General features: G+C 42.7%; 1 pseudogene; it reads left to right on the forward strand.

The window, feature by feature from the left end:
- Positions 1 to 5,112: 5,112 nt before the first annotated feature.
- On the forward strand, positions 5,113 to 7,810 carry LOC115775325 (low choriolytic enzyme-like; annotated as a pseudogene).
- Positions 7,811 to 13,827: the final 6,017 nt, after the last annotated feature.

Genomic DNA, 13,827 nt, shown 5'->3' on the forward strand with positions numbered 1-13,827 from the left:
CACTAAACCAATCCTGTGGACCTGTTCTGTCCACAGAGCTTTGGCTCTCTGCTTTAAGGAGAGCTGTGCTTCTCCAAGTGTGTCCCAGCTGAACAGCAGGCTGCTTGTTGGTGAACATCTGACCTCAGCAGCAGGTCCTCGTTGCCATTTGGCCACAGCGCCCCCTAATGTGTGGCTGCAGGATTAACACGAGGCAGCTTTTTGAATGAGGTGAGGGAGACTTTGACCAAAGAAGGAGACAGGAACAGCTCTCCTTCATCAACAAGTCCAAAGGTCAGTGGATTCAATCAATAACTACTGACTTTTTTTAGGAGAATGAGGAATTGATTGGAATCTCCAAAAACCAGAATCAAACTAAGCAGGGAGCACGTGTTCTCAGTTTTCTCCCCCAGGTTCCTTTTCTATTGTTATCATATTAAAATCACTAAAATGCCCTGATATACGAGTCAGAGTTTGACTGCTGCTGTATTTGATTTATTGGTTAATATTGATAGAAGTCAACGAGCTGATACAATCACCAAAAACTGATGTGAGATTTCTTTTTCCAAAACAACTCTGGGATTTTTGACAGCCTTTAGCATTCCTACAATAACAGAACATTCCTTTTTATTTTGTTAGGTTTGTCCAGACTTCACAAAACACTGAAACAGCTTTAAATTCTGCTCATTCATTCATCTTTAACACCACACTCTTTCTGCTCAGCTGGCTCAAACAATATTAGCACATCAATACATTTGAATTATTGTTGGAGCACAAGCATAACACTGAAAGCATCAACATGGAAATGAGTGAAAAGTCCACAATGAAATGTTCTGGGTCCAAACCTGAACACATCTGACCATAAAGAAGACTATGGACTATTACAAATACTAAAAACCTTTGTTTTGGTGCAATTCCTCTCATTTTAGTTTGAATTCAAAGAAGTCAAATCAAGTGTTGAGGCCATTTTTATGGCCCCAGATTTTGTGTCTGGTCCTCAGATCAATGACAAGCTGAAACCTGGGATTTGAAGGTGCTGCAGGAAGTCCTGGAGGAAGTTGATGATGGCGTTCTCTCTGTCATGCCGTTGGCTTCCCTCTCACTGAGGTCAGGAATTAGGATAGCCATTATATAATCAGCATCCGGATAAAGATGGAGACCAAAAACAGCACAAAGGTTCATAAGTAGTTGTCTTTTTCTTTTCTTTAAAGACAATCTAGAGATTTTTGTGTGTTTCTGAAACAACTGAAGCAAAATGATGAAAGAATAGTCCCAAAAATGATTGTGATTCAGCTCTGTCATGATATCATCTGCTGTTTCAAAAAGTCAAGTTACTGGCGCCAGATAAAGAAGCATCGAGCACTCTGACTGCATCATCATCATCCTCTTTAGGAGCAAACAGCTCTGAGCAGAGATTTTGGTGCCTTCTAATCAGCTCCACAAGCTTGTAGACCTTCATGCCATTGAGTATCTGCTGCAGCACAGGAGTTAGCCGCACTGTGGCATGAAGAAGACTGGAAAAGAAAAGAGTTTCTAATGATTTGACAAAGACCACAGAGAGAAATGCAGAATGAAGGATTGTGCAGCTTTCAAATATGAAGGCATATTTCCATCACTTCATACCATTTCATTATTATTGTAAATGCTGTGTTTGTAACCAGGAGCAAATGTGGCCTTGACCTTGTCATTGCCACACTTTGCATGAACACTCATTAAGTGTCCGTTGTTGACAAGTTTCACCAAAATGTGAGCAATAAAATAAGAGGAGCAGCACTTCTTCTGAACTGAGGATGGACCAATCTGTGGTTTGGACAGATGAGAAGAGAAGGTTGGAAATAGAAAAAATAAATGTCTACAATTGATGAAAGCATTTGATGAAACCACGCTACCTTATGATACTGTCCTTTCTGTCAGACGTCAGCAGCCCTGTGGAAGCACAACTCACAATCTCTGCTGTGAGCTCTGTCACATCACCTGCTGCCTCCACCTAAAACGAGCACAGACTTATAAAAAAGCACACAACAATAAGATGGTCAGAAAAGATTTCAGATCAACTCTCCCTTTCTGTCAGTAAAGCAGAGTCAAGATCATCCACATCTTCTTTGTTCACCTTCAGACTGTCAGAGTCTCCTGATGCAACAAACTGATAACAGCAGTTTGTGAGGAAACGTGGTGGTGGAGCTCCCTGAGCGAGGCTGACACAAAACACTTGTGCTGCAGTTCTACATGTCATCAGCACACCAACAACACTGTAAATGTGATGTTACACTGATAAAGTGCAGACTTTAGGACCTTTGTGAAGAACTACAGACCTGTAGGAACCATGTTCTAGCTCACTGATGGAGGAGACAGGACTCTTTCCTTTCTTGCCCTCAAACAGTCTCTTCTCAGTGCTGCATCATTTCTAATTAAAGTACATGACAATATGCTGCAGCAGGTTCATGATATCAATGATAACATTCAGTGGTCTTTGGCACCTGAGAAACTCCTGCATGACATTAGCGGTCAAAACCTCTTTGCTTAGTGCAGCAGGATCACTTCCTGCCTCTCCAATAAAGGTGACATGCAGTTTGTTGAGGGGAGCCCTTCTTTGTCTTTGCCACTGAGTGAAGCCTCTCTGAACAACATCATCCTGCTGATGCACATCTTAAAGTCTTTGCTTTGACCTCACTGACTTGCACTGGAGGACATCAATGTCACTGTTAAAAACAGCCAATGAAAACAGTTCCCTAACTTACATGCAAATGACATCACAATGAAACAAACCATCAACCAAATCACCTCCATCAATCAGCCAGACTTCTCTCATCTTCTTCCTCATGGATCATTTAGTTGTCAGGATCAATCCTGGGACCAGAGTCAGTATTGGAATGAAGACGTCCTCCATCCTCGGGCCTGACAATCTACAATAATATCACATTAATATCTAAAATGCAGGACAAACACAAACAGGAAGGTTTCAGCAAACAAACCAAAAAATGCTGGATACCATCAAAACAAATGTTCAAGATCTTTGATTGTTTTCCATTTTGAACATATGAACATTTTATAATGACTTGTTCAAGTGAAACAGACATTGCTGCATCAACAAAGGGACACATTCTTAATGAACAAAGACAGTAACATGATGCTGAACACTGCTTCAAAATGACACACACCAACCTCCACACAGGCTGGCACGCTGAGCATGTTCCACTTGAGGATGATCTGCTGTCCATAACTGTGGCTGTTCATCCCCCTTACACAGCACATTCAAGCTGCACGCTGCAAACACAAAGATCCTCCTCTGTAGTTGTTGTTGTCTTCACAGCAGCACACACAGCAGAGCACATTCACAACAAGTGGAGGAAGAAATGTTTGAGGGCGTGAACTGAAAGGCTGTTTTTTCTTGTTATCAGGAGACGTTTGGAGGGAACGGTTGCTGCCGCCTCAGTTCTGGTTGTGCTTCAGTGAAGCTCGGTCTGAGAAGCTGCTGTTGGTGTTTAACACAAAGAGAAAAGCTCACTTCTTTGAGCTGATCACAGTTACAAAATTGGGACTTTAAGCAGCTTTGACAGGCTTTGATCTTCTGATCATCTCACTATATCTGAGCTGCTGGACTTCATCTCAAGCTTCTGGGTCCTGATGCTGCGTTTCCACTGAGCAGTGACACTTTGATTAGGACACATTTGGAATGAAGATCCCAGATTTGCCAAAGATGAGTTATTGTGTTTGTTGTGCTGCAGCTTCACAGCAGATGGAAGGAAAGTCAAAGAGCCACTAATGCGGCCGCTGTGCCGACCGCACACGGAGGATCTCTGCAGACGGTCGTGTTCCTCGTCTTCCTCGTCAGCCGCTGCTTCAGGTCTCGCGGACACTATCAGACAGCAGCAGCTGTGTTATTGAGCCATGAAGCATCTGTGACCTTGTTGAAGCTGTTCAGGAAGAAGCTCTGAGATTAATGAGCCCGTTTCCCACAGAGACCTGGAGACAGAAGCAGCACAAACATGAAGATACAATACTCGTCTTTAAGGCTCCTTCAAACTGCATCTTCTTCAACCCTGGGGGGGCACAGAGGTTCAGTCCTGTTACCATGGTTTCTAACAGGACTGCAGGAGGCAGCAGGCAGGTAGAAAGTGGATGCAGGTGTTCAGAGGGCCTGCTGTATGCTTCTGTGGTGAGGTCACTTTACTGATCAGTACTATACTTATTAAAGCAGAAGCACACAGAGCAGCAGGGATCAGATGCTGATTGGTGCAGGAACACGCTCACCTGTGGAGGGCGCTGCATGCTGCTGTGTTCTCCTGTCTCAGCCTTTGGTTGAAGCTGCTGCCTGTTTGGACAGTCTGATGCTCAGATCCTGCCCGTGTGAGGAAAAGCTCGCAGACACACAGCAGTGATTAGTTCCAGATGTTCTCCTGTTTCAAAGCGCCAAGCTTCTCAAAGGGCGGCCCGCGGACCAGCGCCGGTCCTCGGGAACATTTTACGAGGCCCGTGAGAGCAACGAGGAGCGCTCTAAAAACAACAGAGAGCAACTGTTGATGAGAGGAAAAGTTTTGATGTGAGCCAAAAATAAAGACGTGCCAACAAACAGAAGCTCGTCAGTCCAACGAGCTTCAGCCTGTAATTGATGTTTTTTCAAAGCTGCAACACCATCAAGGATCTGTGAGCTGCAGCTACACAACAATCACTTTCCATCAGTTTCCAAAGCCTGATGGAAGGATAGGATATGTATTCCTGGATGTGTGGGACAGCTGATCTGACAGAGTTCACACGCACACATCTGCACTCACAAAGACGACACGTGTTAAAGCCTGTTGGTGCTTTTGTTGGATCATCTCCACTATATCACTGTTATCTAGGAGGTCCTTCAAGATACACACCTGTGTGTGTGTGTGTGTGTGTGTGTGTGTGTGTGTGTGTGTCGGCAGCATAGACTGGAGAAATGCCCCTTTAGTTCAAGTTAGCTAAACTATTAAAATCCACCAATAGGCTCAGAGTATGACATCACAAACTGTTAACGATCTGGCACTAATTAATTTGGTTCTGAGAGTCTTTGAGCTGCACGCGAGCACTGACTGGGACGTTTAAGGAGGCGGAGGAGACAGAAGAGCTGGATGTTAACCAAAGTTAAAAAACTACATGATAATGATAATGCCAATCACACCAACAGTCATCAAGGCAGTCTACACTGTAAGATTAAGAAGCCACAACATTATAGAGAAAAGCCCAAAAGTATGGTGTAATATCACAGCTTCACTGCAGGAAACCTACACAACATTGTGGAGATCCAGAAACTTTGTTGTTATATGTATGCAGATATGTTTGTCCACACTGGGGCTGAGATGAGGACATATATTAAAGTGTCACACGTCAGCCTGTTAGCAGTCAGCTTAAGGAAATGGTTTAAAGTCCTCCATGAAAGCAGTGCCTGCAGACTCTTTATATTCCCTGTTTCCACTCTTGGATTTGTTAGTGTGGGAGAAAACTTTGGGCAGGCCCACATCTCATGAGACAACCTCCTGAAATCTGATGCTGAGCACGCTGACACCAGCCTGTGGCCACTGTGTGGACCCACAGTAAGATTATGGGTGTGGACACAGTGGGCCGGGGTGGGCGGGGCACTCTGATCACCTGTGTGTCTAAGACAAGCCTGTTGAACCCCTCCCACTAACCTCTGTACACACACACACTGTGACAGCTTGCATCTAAGTTCACCCTGACTGGCTTTTAGCATCAGCTGGTGGGGAGGCAGGTGAAGGGACTGAAGTGAGACCTTAAGGATGGACACCTTCAGACCAAAGTGGACCTCAGAACAACAGTTTCTCTTCTTCTGCTGCTGTTTCTGGGCCTCTGCAGCGCTCATTATGACCATGGAAGAAATGATTGACTAAAACTAGAACAGCTTGGAAACACTGCATTTAATGAAGGGCACGTCTCCCACATCACTGGGGCCTCTCTTTATCAATAACAGAGCGTTAAATGCATGGAAATGAAAATATAAAGTGTTTTTTCTGTCTCGTTTTCACAGGATGCTGCTGCTAATAATGGGAAGTGCCCAAATATGGTTTCACCTTTGACCTTCTCTCATTATCAGGGTCAGATTTCTATGTTCAGTAAAGGAAATGACTTTTTTGGAGACAAACAGCAGTTTCTTACTTTGACACTTGGATGAAAAGTCATTCTTTCATTTATTTTAATAGGATCTTCAGATTTTCTGCTCCAAGGAGATGTGTTCATTCCAAGAACTAGAAATGCCATGAAGGGCTTAAATGGGCAATATTCCTGTCTGTGGCCAAAGTCTGCTCCCACCGGGAATGTTGAATCCCTTTGTTCTAAGTGGGAATGATGGTGGGTTTAATTGTAGCCAATGTCACCACATGTTAACATTCTTTCAGCCACTGAAACAACAGCATCACTGATGAAGTTATTCACAACTGCAGGAGATGCTGAGAAGACCACGATTTTAGATGGACGGCTTCATCACAGTGACCTGCATTTGTTTGATTCCACGTACAGCAGAGGAGGCGTACCTGAGCACTGAACCCAGAGCTGGGTGACTTATTTACTGCAGCGCTTCAGTGTTTGAAGGGAGGGGTCAGCGTAGGACCCTCAAGACCCTCCAGATAACTGCATCTGCAATAAGAGAACTGCAGTAAATATCTTCTTGTTGATTTCAGTCCTTTGAGCATAAGGACACACACACTAAACCAAAGCTGTTCCAAAGCTCCTTTTCTTAGTTTTCCTTGCTCCTAAGTTCTGACTCAACTCTGTGAATTTTGTCCACATTTGCTCACACATCAGCTTGAAGCTGGATTTCAGCACCGGTCATAATACAGTAACAGCTGCACAAATGATCTGTGGCTGCATTTTCTGGAGATACACCCTAGAGTTCTCGTTTTCAGGTAGGTCAGGTGACCTACAACCTACTTGCAGCCATTGGCCCATTTTCTAAAGAGCAATGCATGCACACAGGTAACTGCTGCAACATGCAGCCATCAGGAGCAGACTTTTTAAATCCACCATGCTTTCCCTTCTTTGGTCACAGAGCTGCCCTGGTACATGTGTCCCTCTCCTCTGTGATGGTAACTCTCCTTGTTTACAGGTTAGTTTGAAAGAAAACAACAAAGTGGAGCTTCAAACAGCTGTTTTGGCCTGTTGGAATAAAGTGTCCTTATCAGAGAGCCACAGCAGAGAACCCAGTCGTACTAACAGCCAATGAGCACACAGACCGGAGAGTTCATGTAAATTTCACTGCATGTTCTATATTATTGATTTTGCGTTCTTCTGCTGTCTCCATGTTCAGCTGCGCCTCTTTGGTGGCTCGGAGACGAGCGGGTGGTGTCACTGCAGAGGTGTGGCTGTGTAATCCACGGCATCGTCCAGCACCGGCTGCTGCACCCACTTGGTTTTTACCACGAGCACACTCACAGTGACGTGACCACAATATCAGAGTCAACTGAGACAACATCCACCAAGGTCAACATCTCACAGCATCATTTAGGATTAATCACTAAGAAACTTTGAATCATTTTAAAACATTTCCCACAGCTTTTTGAAACAACTTTGACAAGATGGACACAAATAATGTGAACAGTGCACATGATCACTCATCTATAACACACTGTGGAAGGTCAGGCTGAACAACAATGCAGCCTTAAGTCAAATACACTAAATCTAATTTAAATCATTTTCTGCTCATTACAATTGTGTAAATGTTCAGAAATGCCTTTGGAATGACTCCAGAATGGGAAACCTGAACTCCCATCCCTGATCCCACTGTTCCCATTGACCAGACTCAAGCATGTGTGACACTGACACTCTCAGGGTCAACAGGCTCTACCAGTGCTGAAACTACATGGCATCAAAATATAGAAAGCATAATAATAAACCACTGTGACTGCCACTATCTTTGCTGAGGTCATCAACAAAGTAGGTTTTAATATTGTATTTTATCAACATAGTAAAAAAGGCTGTTTTTGAACCTTTCCAGCTATTTGATTTTGGCCTTTTTTACTTCCTGTTGAAGATGAATCAAAATGATGGCAAAATCTCAATTATTAGAGCCACGAGGAATTTTTAAATCAACTTCTATAAGGTGGTCAGATTTATAATCTCTGCATATTATAGAGCTGGTCTGGGCGCTTCAGAAGGAAATGTTGCATACCTATCATTTTACCGATGGGATATGAGGCATGAGGAGGATCTTTATCCACAATCTGATGCTCAGTTTGACTAAATTCAAAGTTTCTAGCCGAGGTTGTGAGTGACGTTTTTAAAAGCATCAGCTGCACAGTTAGAATCAAAGATAATTGAGCTGATTTATCTTCCATAAACTCGTAGAGGCATATTTGCAGTCACACTGTGTCAGAGATGCTGTGATTGGGCAGAGACTCACCTGTAAAGAGTACATTTTTTTATGTTCAGAAATAATGAATCAAATGTGAGACACATGATAAAAATCATTTCAAATGAAAGCTGCAGCAGTGATCGGGCCCTCGTATCTCGGTGCACACTCGAGGCGTTCCAGAAGATTCCTGCAGTCATTTAGACGTCTGATCCCTGGATGATGATTGGCTGTTGTACCAACAAGGTACTTATTAGATCCTGTGCCCACTATATGGCATTGGAGAACACCCACTAATTATATGTCATGCTGCTGTTTCTAATGTATGGAAGCCTAAATGAAACTTTCATGGACATCAGATGAGCTTTATTGCCTACAGCTGATTTCCTCTGGGCACTAGATGGCGCTGTGACAATCATTAAACATGTGTTCAGGGGCGGAGCCTTATGACTCGTGAGGAGTTTGAGCCAGATTTGTTATGAGTGAATCATAACAAACCAACATTTGATGGCAAATGATCCAAATTTTCCAAGACGCCATGGAGACGTCTGGCCGAGGTCTGTCCCAACTGATGCTATAAAATTCCTCTGATATTTGAAATTTACACCTGGAAATGGCAAAAACGTCCCAAAATCAGCCATTGAACTCCAAATGTTGGGCTTCTAGTCAGGTTTAGGTCTCCAAGAGGATTTTTGTGTTTCTTGGTATGTTACATACGTGTACCAAATTTCATACAGTGTTTAACAAATTTATTAGATCACCTGTCATAAAAATACTAATACTTTATAGTATATCTGTCAAATGCTTGTTTCAAACTGGACTGATCTTTATGGCAGCATTTGAGACAGCACACTGGACTTCTTTGAGAAGTCAGAAATTAATGAACCATAACATTCAAAAGCTCATTTTTCTATTCAGGAAGTAAAAGCCTATAATTTGTCATCTTAATCAATAATAATAATAATAATATGCTTCACTATTTTTCTGCTTTTTTGTAAAAGTGTCAATTTGAAAATTAATCGATAACAACAATATTGTATTTTAGCATTAAAAAGATCATTTGGATTAAAGAGCTTACACTATTGATGGATGTACCATTACAGAAACATAACAATGATTTTGGTCATCAAGAATACTCTTAATTTATTATTGTTCTTATATAAAAGTGGGTCTAAAGTCGCAGATAGCTAAAATTTCCAGAAACTGAACCAAAAAACACAAAATGAAACAAAGAACCATGTCCTGGTGTTTGCCAGAATCTTTTGTATACAGTGAATCGCTACAGTGAGGTGGAAAAATAATAATTTATGTCTGAGATGAGACAAAATAATAAAGTACAACATTTTAATATTCCAAACATGCATTTACTTCTTCACTTCCACACACACATGCTCGGCCTTGTCACTCCATTACCGTTTGAGTCCGTTACCGTGCACTAATGAAGCGGCAGATTTGTGCTGGAACTAAAACCTGAGCTGAAATTAGGCAGGAAAACATTCCAGACTGCTTCCATTACCTTCACCCGGAGACGATCAGCGGGAGCAGGAGAAACACGAAGTTCAGGAACTCTGAGAAGTTAGGAAACACGCAGGAAGACGTCCACAGACCAGCATCACTGATACTGAATCCTGCGGCCGACAGCTACGCTTCAACAACGCTGCGTTCAGGGGCACCTCGGAAACTCCCAAATCTTCCCACAAACATCTGGAAGGAGGCTGAAAAGAGATTTGTGTCTCCTGTTTTTGAAGGAGGGTCAAACATGTTCAGTATTGTCACACAGGTCTAGATGGTCCCTGATATCATAGCTGCTCAAACACTGATGATCATATTTGAAGAATTATTACTGATGGCAGCAAAGTTTGAATGGAGCTCTCTGTCTGTGCTGATTTGCCGCCCTCTGGAGGTGCAAACACAACTGCACGATGTCGCTTTAATGAACACAGCTGACATGACGTGTTTTGAAATGAGCGACACGTCGCAGCATCCAGTTTGTCCCAGTAAAACGAGCTCCTGCAGCAGTGGATAAACTGTGTGCTGCTCACAGTTAGCAGAGACACATCTGGAATCAACATCAGCCATTCAAAGCTCTTCTTCTTCTTTGCTCCTCCACTTGTCCACTTTCCTCCATTTCCAAATGACACACTGCACACCATGCTGAGATGGTCCAAGTCTGCAGCTCATATCTCTGTGATGATCACCTTGTTGCTGCACAAATACTATTTGATGTGTGTCAAACTGTGTTACCTTTGGCTTTTTTCATGGATCGACCAAAGAAATGGGAACAATGATGTGTGTGTGTAACAGCTGCTGGTAACAAAGTGTCTAAAGCTTCAGATGTTTTCAGCGCTCTGGTTTGTTTAAAGCTGGATCAGCATCACGTCTTCATTCAGCTGCTGACTCCTGATGGAACATTTAGCATCTTTAGTGAGTTTAGTGGAAATGTGCCTCACAAAGATGACATGCTGCTATAATGAGAATTCAAATGCAGCTCTGATAGAAACACTGTCACTTTGTCTAATGTGAGAAACAGCTTCAAGTTCCTGAAGAAGAAATGATGATGATTTAGTGTGAATGCAGCTTCAAATGGAGGCTCTACTCTTTATGTTGCTGTCAGAGGTGTGAGTGTGTTACAGCTGTCAGCACACAGACACACAAGCACAGCTTCATGTTTCTATCAGCAGATTCATGTGGACTCGCCTTCATTTGCATCAACATCCTTTCTGTTTGTTTCTTTTTGCCATTTTTGCTCCATTGTTTTGGTTTTTGCTCCTTTGGTTTCAGTGAGTTTGGCGTTTCTTTGCTTTCTCATTGGGAACATTTGCACCTTTGATTTGGTGGAAAAGAGGAGGCCCCCACCAGGCCCTGCCCAGTGAGCCCGGGCGTGGCACTGACAGCAGCCATGCTACCCACAAACCCACACAAAGATGATTCTGCATTTTACAAGATTTTTTTATTTGAAAAACCACAAATCACCCTCAATGAAGACTTCAAGGAGATGTTAGTGACATTGGAGCTGCACATCAACATCTGATCAATATGAAAACGTGTTTGTGAGAAAGAGACAGACATGTACAGACTGAACTATCTGTTCAACAGTCAGAGTGTTTCTCTAACAGGAGGACGCTCTTTACACTCAGCTCAGCTCTTTACACTCAGCTCAGCTCTTACACTCAGCTCAGCACACACACTGAGGAAGCAGATGAATAAAGCAAAAACCCAGGATAAAGAGGTTCAGTGAATGTGGTTTGAAGGTGTGGAGGTGGATCAGAGTGTCAGAGGAGACTCTGTAGAAGGACAGAGTGCCAGCAGGACAGTCCACATACACTGCTACTCTGTTAGAGACAGAGGAGGAAGGAGGAGGAGGAGGAGGAGATGGGGTGTGTGTCTGTTATTGTGCCAAACAGACCGAGGACCACCATCAGAACAGTCCAGACTCCAGGACTGATCATTCCATCCAAACAAACAGTCTCTGTCTCCTTTCCTGCTGTAACTCACTGATATATAAACATTTCCTCTCCACTCGACCTCCCAGTAATAGCGACCAGTTAGACTATTTCTACACAGCAGCTGAGGACAAACATCAAACCTGTCTGGATGATCAGGATATGACTGAACCTCCTCCACACGTGTCACCTTCCTGTTGTTGTCAGACAGTTGTAGGTTTGTGTTCACTGTGTTTGTGTTGATTGTGAGTTGACAGGAATCTGATGGAGAGAACAAACACAATCCAGCTGCAGTTATTGATCCATCATCTGTTCATTGATTGACACTTTGATGATGACTCCTGACATCAGAGATGTGAATGAGTGATGTGACAGTTTGAAGATTCAATTCAATTTTATTTATATAGCACCAAATCACAACAAACTGTCGCCTCAAGGCGCTTTGTATTGTGGGTAAAGACCCTACAATAATACAGAGAAAACCCAACAGTCAGAACGACCCCCTATGAGCAGCACTTGGCGACAGTGGGAAGGAAAAACTCCCTTTTAACAGGAAGAAACCTCCAGCAGAACCAGGCTCAGGGAGGGGGGCATCTGCTGTGACCGGTTGGGCTGAGGGGAGAGAAAGACATGCTGTGGAAGAGAGCCAGAGATTAATATCAATTAATGATTAAATGCAGAGTGGAGTATAAACACAGTAAAAAGAGGAGAATGAAGAAGAAACACTCAGTACATTATGGGAACCCCCCCAGCAGCCTAGACCTATAGCAGCAAACTAAGGGGTGGTTCAGGGCCACCTGATCCAGCCCTAACTATAAGCTTGATCATAAAGGAAAGTTTTAAGCCTAATCTTAAAAATAGAGAGGGTGTCTGTCTCCTGAATCCAAGCTGGAAGCTGGTTCCACAGAAGAGGCGCCTGAAAGCTGAAGGCTCTGCCTCCCATTCTACTCTTAAGTATCCTAGGAACCACAAGTAAGCCAGCAGTCTGAGAGAGAAGTGCTCTGTTGGGGTGATATGGTACTATGAGGTCTTTGAGATAAGATGGTGCCTGATTATTCAAGACCTTGTATGTGAGGAGAAGAATTTTAAATTCTATTCTAGATTTAACAGGGAGCCAATGAAGAGAAGCCAATATGGGAGAAATCTGCTCTCTCTTTCTAGTCCCTGTCAGTACTCTAGCTGCAGCATTTTGGATCAGCTGAAGGCTTTTCAGAAGCTTTTAGGACAGCCTGATAATAATGAATTACAATAATCCAGCCTAGAAGTAATAAATGCATGAATTAGCTTTTCAGCATCACTCTGAGAAAGGATGTTTCTAATTTTAGAAATATTGCACAAATGCAGAAAAGCGGTCCTACATATTTGTTTAATATGTGCATTGAAGGACATATCCTGGTCAGAAATGACACCAAGATTTCTCACAGTGTTACTGGAGGCCAAAGTAATGCCATCCAGCGTAAGTATCTGGTTAGACACCATGTTTCTAAGATTTGTGGGGCCGAGAACAAGAATTTCAGTTTTATCTGAATTTAGAGCAGGAAATTAGAGGTCATCCAGGCCTTAATGTCTTTAAGACATTCCTGCAGTTTAATTAATTGATGTGTGTCATCTGGCTTCATTGATAGGTAAAGCTGAGTATCATCTGCATAACAATGAAAATCGATGCAGTGCTTTCTAATAATACTGCCTAAGGGAAGCATGTATAATGTAAATAAAATTGGTCCTAGCACAGAACCCTGTGGAACTCCATAATTAACCTTAGTGTGTGAAGAAGACTCCCCATTTACATGAACAAATTGGAGTCTATGAGATAAATATGATTCAAACCACTGCAGTGCAGTACCTTTAATACCTATAGTATGCTCTAATCTCTCTAATAAAATATATGGTCAACAGTATCAAAACTGCACTGAGGTAACAGGACAAGAACAGAGATGAGTCCACTGTCAGAGGCTCTAAGAAGATCATTGGTAACCTTCACTAATGCTGTTTCTGTACTGTGATGAATTCTGAAACCTGACTGAAACTCTTCAAATAAACCGTTCCTCTGCAGATGATCAGTTAGCTGTTTTACAACTA

This window comes from Archocentrus centrarchus, unplaced genomic scaffold (assembly GCF_007364275.1).
Source record: "Archocentrus centrarchus isolate MPI-CPG fArcCen1 unplaced genomic scaffold, fArcCen1 scaffold_105_ctg1, whole genome shotgun sequence".
Taxonomy (NCBI): domain Eukaryota; kingdom Metazoa; phylum Chordata; class Actinopteri; order Cichliformes; family Cichlidae; genus Archocentrus; species Archocentrus centrarchus.